Raw genomic sequence first — 8,151 nt, 5'->3', positions numbered from 1 at the left:
TCATGAAATCTCCAAGTGGAACCAAGAACTATCAGAGAGATGACACTAATCAAAATCCCAGAAGCTGACTCACCCCCCTGCAAACATCTATATATGGATCCCTCATCCCAGAGATCCAAAGGCTGGAATTTTGTAATTTGCAAGGAAGTGTTGTTGGATTCTCTTTGAAGACATTGTTGGGTGATCTCGCTTTGTATGAGTTGAAGAGGGCTTTCATGCTGGGAGGATGGCACTAGGTCAGACCAAGTGGTTGTAATCCTCTCTTCTACTACTTCTATCAATAAAGCTATTTGAGTTTTCCTCCATATTCTTGTATATCTCTAAATTTTGTGTTGATATATGCATTTGTATGGTCAATATATATCTGATCCTATATTGTTTATGGTGATAGATATCTATGCTTTGATGGTATTATGATGCTTTGACTCTACAGGTGCTCTTTGAAGCGGGACAAGTAAGGAATGAGTGGCGAGATTCTATCAAAGGGGAAAGGAAACAATCAAGGAGCCAAGCAAAAGACTGAGGTTGGTACTCTCTGCTTCTTTCTCATCTATCTCCCGTAAAGGAAAACACAAGTGACTTTAGTTTGTCTGTTTCTAAGATAGCTGCCCGTCTTAGTGGGACTAGCAGCTCTGAATAGACACTAGTTTTCCCGATAACAAAATGGCGACTCCACTGGGGAGCGAATAGTTTGATTTCTTGTCTCTATTTGTTTGCTTCATAAACTATAGATGTAGCCTGAAGTTAAGCCAACTAGCCTTCAAACTGCATTTGCTATGCAAGTGTAAAGTAGATCAACGCTGCTTCAGTCAATCTCTAGGTTTGTTTATGAACTGAACAACTGACTTGCAAACATCCTAAGTGCCCTAGAGGTAGCTCAAGTAACCTCATTATATCAGCCCCTATACTTTGTATTTACTGACTATCATTAGCTTAGCCTAAATCCGTGAACTAAGCTGCAAAATGTGACCAAAAACCAAGTTAAAGTCTCGTCCCTGGACCATCGCACTGTCTCCTTTTGGCAGACTGGATGCATCACACCTCCCGTGTGCAGTAGGTGGGATGCATCCCTGTTTCCTTGTGTTACAGGTGCGATGATCAGGTAAGACTGTTTCTGCCTCCAGATTTTGGTTTTTTCTTCACTGTCTTTAGCTTTATTCAGGAGTTTTGCTGTCTGTGATCAGTAGACCACTGTTGAAACCCCCTTAATTTTCATTATTCAGCCTCTATTGTACAAAGAATTGTGAATGTTTTTATTTATTTTTCGCCATTTACAGTTCTCCTTTACAAAATAGTAGCTTAATCGAACTGTCGCCTTTTGATTTGAAAGTGTCACAAGTGTTGTTTTCAGTCAAAGAAAATAATCCTACTCTTTTTTATAGTCAATTACATTGTTACTCTTGTATTTTATCCGAATTAATAGTATTTCAAGTGTCGAAAGCATTTTTCAATTCAAAATCGCAAATTTTCGTCTTGTCTTCCTTTCGTTTTTTGAAAAGAAGATCGTTAGTACTGTCACTTTGAAAGAAGAGATAATTAATATTTGTATTTAGTATTCTTTTTGTCATTCACACATTAAGAAAGCGGAAAAAAATACATGCATGTGCATTTGCATCTAGACTTCTTGTTGATTTTGATTTAGGATAGTGCATCTAGTTTGTGCTCTCTGCTCTATGTTTAAAGGATTTCGCTTCTCTTTCCTTAGTAGCTAGGATTTTCATTGCAAAAAGAAGAGTAAACGACTGTTTATCATCTTAGATTGCATATTTAGGAGTTGTATATCTACATCACGCGATGAACCTTAAAGGCAAACTTCTTAAGAAAGATCAACTGTAAAATAAATTCAATGAACATAAAAACGCTTTAGAACCTAATGCACAACATCTAGAAGTCTAGGCTAGAGACGTATTCCAACATCGTAAAGCCTGGTACCTGTCACTTTCATCGTAGGTTGGGTGATTCCACCTCTTTGAGATGACAAGTGCTAGTACGGACTTGTGCTCCCACATACCGTTGAGTATATATTGGGAGACCACAATAGGCTATATCCTTTATCCTTAGGAAGCCGTGTCTGCTGCCCTATCGATCGCAATGCACTGAACACAGCATTCGGGAAGATTGACTGTCGTACTGTAAAAAGTATTCTGCAGTTTTGCGATTGGTTTGGTAATCCCTTTGTCTAGATTTCTAGAGTAGTCTCTTTCGTTCCTTTTCAGACTCCTTAAAGGAAAAGGTCCATCTGAGCACTTGTCACTTCAGGCTCATTAAAAATCGAAGGCGACTAGAGTCATCTTTAGCTTTTTCTCGACTCTTAAAAATTGAAAAAGCAAGTTGTGTCAAAGCGTCTAAAATTTATTTTAATCGGAATAACATCATTGTTCCCTCGTTGATCTTAGGTTGAGAAAATGGAGTCCACCAATCAAGGATTTCCCCTTGGGGGAAATCCTAGTCCTTTCTCCTCTTGGGGAGATGTTGGTGCGCCTCATATGGCCACACTGTCCCTTCCAGGATTGACAATTGGCTTGCCAATATGGCTTTTCTCAACCTCTGTCGTTCAAAGCACCGTGATTCTTGAGCAATCAAATCAGCAACTAGATGATACTAGAGTTACCCTCCAACCTTCTACTTCGTTTGTTTCTCCCTCTCCTTCTTCCTCTTCACTTGGTGAAGCTAGTAAAACTAAAAACCAAGTAACTGAGAAGAAGAAGAAAGGGAAGGAGAAGAAGAAGAAGGAGCCAACGGCAAAAAGGGGCAACCATACATCGTCTAGCGAAAATCCACACACTGCACCATCCAAACCTAAATCTCCATGTGTCATCTGCAAAGGGGACCACTATCATTGAGATTGTCCTTGCATCCCACGGATCTTAAGGGATTGGTCTCCCCGCTTGCACAATCCGGTGTCATCAACCTCTGACGATCATGTTGAGAGTACATCGTCAACTAGTGAAAATGAAGTCACCAGACAAAAAGGAAGATCTAAATTTCCTTGCAAACTATGTGAAGGCGATCATGCCCTCCACCGTTGTCCCTTCCTGGACGAAGCTAAAAGAGTCTTGGATAACCGTCCTGCATCCTATTATCACTCAGGTTGTTCCCTACCTCCTGGAGAGAATACAGCTGAGGTAACCACTAACCAATCTTTTAGCTGCAGGTCCTAGCCTACCTGCAACCAGAGAGGGCTCTCTCTTTGTAATTTAGCTTTGTTTTGTAATATTTTAGGCTAGTTATGATGCACAGGTTTTTTGTTTGAAGTTTGTTGGATGGTGATTCCAAGCAGAGCTGAGGAGAAAGTCTAAGACAGTCTGTTCCATTGGGCCATGGAGTCAAGGGTGGTGTATAGCTGAAAATGTTTCTTGGGGTAAGTGGTAATGCTACAGAGCAAGGTAGGCAGTCTAGGAACAATTTTCAAATCTGAAATGATGGAATGAAGTCAGGGAATGAAAGGCAATCAAGAATCTTTCATTAAGCTGGCAGAGGGAAAGTGTATGAGTATTGTCCAGGAGCAGTTAAGAATTCCTAAACAGTATTCAACATGAAGGAATTAGTGCAAACATGAGCAGTTAAGAATTCATATCTATGACTAATTCTGAGGAAAACATAAGTAATAATAGAAATTGAGCACAGGGTGTAATTAAACAAATCCTGGGCTATTCTTTCTCTCTGTTATCAAGATTATGAGACATATGTGAAATTTGTAAACACAGAAACATAAAAACGAAGTTTAGAATAACTTATTGTTCCTTCGAATGACTCAGGAATTCAGTAGCAGGTCCCAGAACATCATTTGCACATTCAGACAGCGCAGAAACCATGAACTCCAACAGCCATTTGTATTAGAGAGTCTCAGAAATTACAGCGTAGCTAAGAGAGAAAATCACCAACCCCAAATACATATTATGGGGAGGTATTTATACAAAAGGGTGATACAAAATATCATGAAGATAAGTCTTTGAACTCATAACTTTCTTTACCAACTCTTAAGAAGTAGTAACTGAGGGAATAAATGCTGTAATAAATATGAATGTGCAAGCTGTCCAATTAGTCAGAGATATTTTGACTTTTCTGGGCTGTGTGAGTCGGTTGCCTGCTGCGCATTCATTCTGCGTTTGCTGTCCTGATGCTGGTACGCTGTTTGTTGCTGTCTTGGTCTTCATCATCAGTGCTCGGTTTCTTTGCATTCAATGAGTTGTAGTGACCATTCCATTTCTGCCTTGCGTTGCTTTTTCTTCCCTTTGACAGGTGGACCGTGTCTCTGTTTTCGCTGACCTGTAGCTGACCAAAAAGAATCAATAAATAAAATTTACCTGAGCAATGTCTCCATCATTCCTTTCCACCAATCCTCTGTAGGCAGCTGATGTCTTTGTATCTTTATCAATGTTTCATCAGCTTCAGTGTATCTGTAAAAGTTTGGCTGGACTTCAAAGAGATGGTTTATCTCATGCTCAATGTAAAACAGGTTTTCTAATTTGTCATAGAGACTCTATCCAGATGGAGGCCCTGTTTCTTCTGATGTGCTTGAGGACGCTGTGATTTGATTGGAGGCATAGTTGTTTACCCTGTTGGCATAATGCTCATGTGATAGCAGTCTTCCAGTGCTAGTTACTAAACTTGGTAGCCCTCTGCTCTGTAATGCTGCAAACTTTATTCTGAACTCATTCACCTCTGCCTGCATTTCTTGGCATTTTCTTTCTAGAGTTTGCACAAAATTCCTTAGGGTCAGCACCCTTTTTACTAGCAAGATGGTATCAGTCCTGTTCCTGATACCTATTGCTGCCAGTTGCTCTCTGGTATGAGTGTTTAGGAATTGAATCATCCTGTTGGCTTGCTCAGGCATATTCCCTAATGATGCTCTAGCCTTTTGATTTTCAAATTGAGCTAAGCCTATCAAGTCCATTTGCTCATGTATGGTCTCAATTGATTGCCACTGGTCTGTAATGGATTGGCCAATCTTGGCCCACAAAATTTTCTTGACCTCAGCTAAGGTCCTATCAAGAGTAAGCTCTTTCTCCAGTTCTTTTATTCTTTTTTCCAGGGTTTTCACTTCCCTTGTCTTCTCAGCTACATCCTGCTTTGACTTGTCATATCTTTCCTCAATTTTGGCCAGCTTTTCTTTGGCCTCTTTCAATTCTGCCATTTGCACTTCCAGGGCCTTTATTTCTTTCATCATCCCCTCCATACTCAAGCTGGTCTCTTGCTCTGCTGTTGTTGTAGTTGCTGCTGAAACTGGTGCTGAACTTGAGGTACCTGCTTCTGATGTTGGACCAGTGGGAGGGACTGTTATGGTGGCCGTAGGGGGAGCAGCTGTAAGAATGTGAGTTGTTTGAATTGGCTGAGAGGCCAACTCTCCCTGTCTCCCCTGCAATGATGCCTCCAAGGCACCCTCTGTTTCTATCAATCTTTTGTGCAAGCTCATAAGCAAAGTTACCACATCCTGCTCTTCTTTTTGTTGTGCTATCTCTGTGGCTTGAGGATGTAGTGTAGCTGGCAGCTTGAGTTGTCTTTTGAGGGCTGCTATGTCTTCCTCTTTCTTTTTGATCAAGGCCTGAATGCCTTTCGGATCCTGGGGATCATGTCCCAACTCTATAATAATTTCCTCCAAGGACTTGATTCTATTGTCCTTGGCCTGTGATGAAGCTTTCTCCAATTCTAGTTGGGCAGAGGTATTGTGCAGAGAGTTTTGCAATCTATGGGCCAACAATGTTTTGTCTACCAATGTAGAATATACCATTTCCCCGGTCTGTTTGTGCAATTCAATCTGGTCCATCGGATGTATATCTTTGGAGAGAACTTCCAAATTGGTTCTAATATAGTCAGAAGTTGATTTTGGTTGTGTTGTGGGGAAAAATGCCTATGCAGGACGATCCTATCCACCTAAGGCGTGATAGTGCCTTAGCAACAAACGAATGCAGCTACTTTGGTTTCTTTCCTTTATGAAAATGAAAAAGAGGAGATTGGTAGACTTACCGTTATCTTTCGGTTGTCCCTTGATCTAGATCCTCTCCGCTTTGTGTGTCCACAGCTACTTGCCTCCTCGCTTTTGCTCCCACGAGATCACAAGAGAACAACTACCTGTGACAAGAGAACAGCTACATGCAACAAGAGAAGGACACAATACAAAGACAAATATTCATATTCATAAATGATTCAGGATTAGAAGTAAATCAAATACACTAATGCAAATCATACAATAAACACCAGCATATAGGAAAGAACCAAGAAGCTTTATTGATTGATAAACAGGGTTCAGGAAAAGATACAACCCATAGGGTTCCAACCCAACATCTCCTTCCCAGCAGCAAGGAATTCCTTCTTCAACCCCTTTCAAAAGCATAAACACCCAATGATCCAACCACAATCCAACAGTAATTCTTTACAATACAATCCAACCTCCTCTAGACCTCATGAGAGAGCTCTATATATAGGAGTTTTGGAGAAAGGATGAGTCAGCTTGAGGCTTGCATGAAGCTGACTAGTGTCCTCTCCCACTTCAGTTCTTGAGTCCACTTGGAGATTCTTACTTCCACTTGGAGATTTGGAACCTCTTACTCATCACCAGTCGAATTCCCTGATCCAAGTGTCATTTTGGAAGCTTCCTGGGCATTGACACCTTGAGGAATGAGTCTGCCACTTGTCCAAGTACGCTCAGCACAGGTGGCCTTCTTTGCAGTTGACATTCAGCGTAGGTACAGAGTGGAGCACTTGACATTCAGCGCAGATGCTCAGTGGAGCAGTTGACATGATCCAGAAATTGCTTGTTTTTGAGTGTTTTCAGGTGGAGAACTTTTATAAACTGTTGTGGTTTGCTGGCCTTGTTCCTCTAGGGGTAGGAACAACATGTTAGGGACTTTGGATCCCCTTAATTATTGACATTTCATGCTCAGTGATGCAAGGCACAAAAATGTCTATAACAGTTGCCCCCCTAAAGTATGAGGCCGTTTATCGGGTGAAATGCTTTATCCAGGGGAGTCCGAAGTTCATCCATTTGCTGGGAGGAGACCTGTAATAAGATACAATACAATACATTATGATTCATTCTGCTTTCATGATCTAGCTGAGGCGGGCATTCCCATGCTCAGCTTTATAAATACATTTTGGTACATAGAATAGACGATTGTCTGATGGTAGACTGATAGTTCTGGCGAAACTATCATCCTTTGAGGAGGATGATCATCTGCTGCAATGATGTACATAACAAATGTCTTTATTTTCTTGAATATATTATCGCAGCCCGGATGGATGAAACTAGATCCGGGGTCTTCAAACTCGTTCGATCTTCACTCTAAGTACAAGTCGATCCATGTGAGAATTGCGCTGAAGTCAAACATGGAAAGACATCGCTTGATTACCGGTCAATGATGTAAACCGTTAACAAGCGCGAGAGGAATCACCGATAATGATAATGACCCTCAAGGTACTGCAGTACAATTCACGTGGTGTGAATAAAGGACTTGGCGTCGAACACCACGCAAAATCTTCTGGTCGAAGGTCATTGATGTATACCTGTCGCCGGAAGTGAGAAACTTGCCATTGAGGCATGCAAGCTTCAAAGTACTGAAGGGGTTGTTCCTAGATCAACTTCTTGGATAATGAGCTGATGTCGACAAGAAGCGATCCATCAAAGGAGGGCCTTAATGAATCCCACATCAGTGACACGGAACGGAGCTAATGATTTTAGTGGAGGTGAAAACAATCTGTGATATATGATTCAGGGTGGCGGTCATGAATGGATGAAGGATAATGTATGGCAGTGGATGGGACCTGGTTGACTCTTTTTGAACGACTTCTCTTGAACATATGGTGACACTGATGCGATGGATCGGTAGCATTACCCCAAATATGGATGGTGTGGCAAAGACCATGGTGATGTGACCAGTGAATGAAACAACCCAACCCGATGTGATACGGAAGAAAAGTGTCATGTTCAAGAGCGACCTGCTACCATCAAAGATTTCTCGATTTTTCCCAATTTTTCCCCAGTCATTGCTGACCAGTACCTCTTTATTTTTGTCAAGCTTGAGGAGGATAACATATGCTTGTTCTATAACCTGCCCTTCGGGCAAGCCCATCGCTATGTTTTAACGAGCCTAGCGATAGGGAAACTCGTTCTCGTCTAAAGACAAGTTTGTCGCTATTTAATGATTTTAACGA

Source organism: Pinus tabuliformis, chromosome 4_1 (genome assembly GCF_031772625.1).
Source record: "Pinus tabuliformis cultivar Carrire ecotype Pingquan chromosome 4_1, CPIR1, whole genome shotgun sequence".
In the NCBI taxonomy this organism is placed as follows: Eukaryota; Viridiplantae; Streptophyta; class Pinopsida; order Pinales; family Pinaceae; genus Pinus; species Pinus tabuliformis.
The sequence above is the reverse complement of the archived record's forward strand: the minus strand, read 5'-3'. Positions refer to the sequence as shown.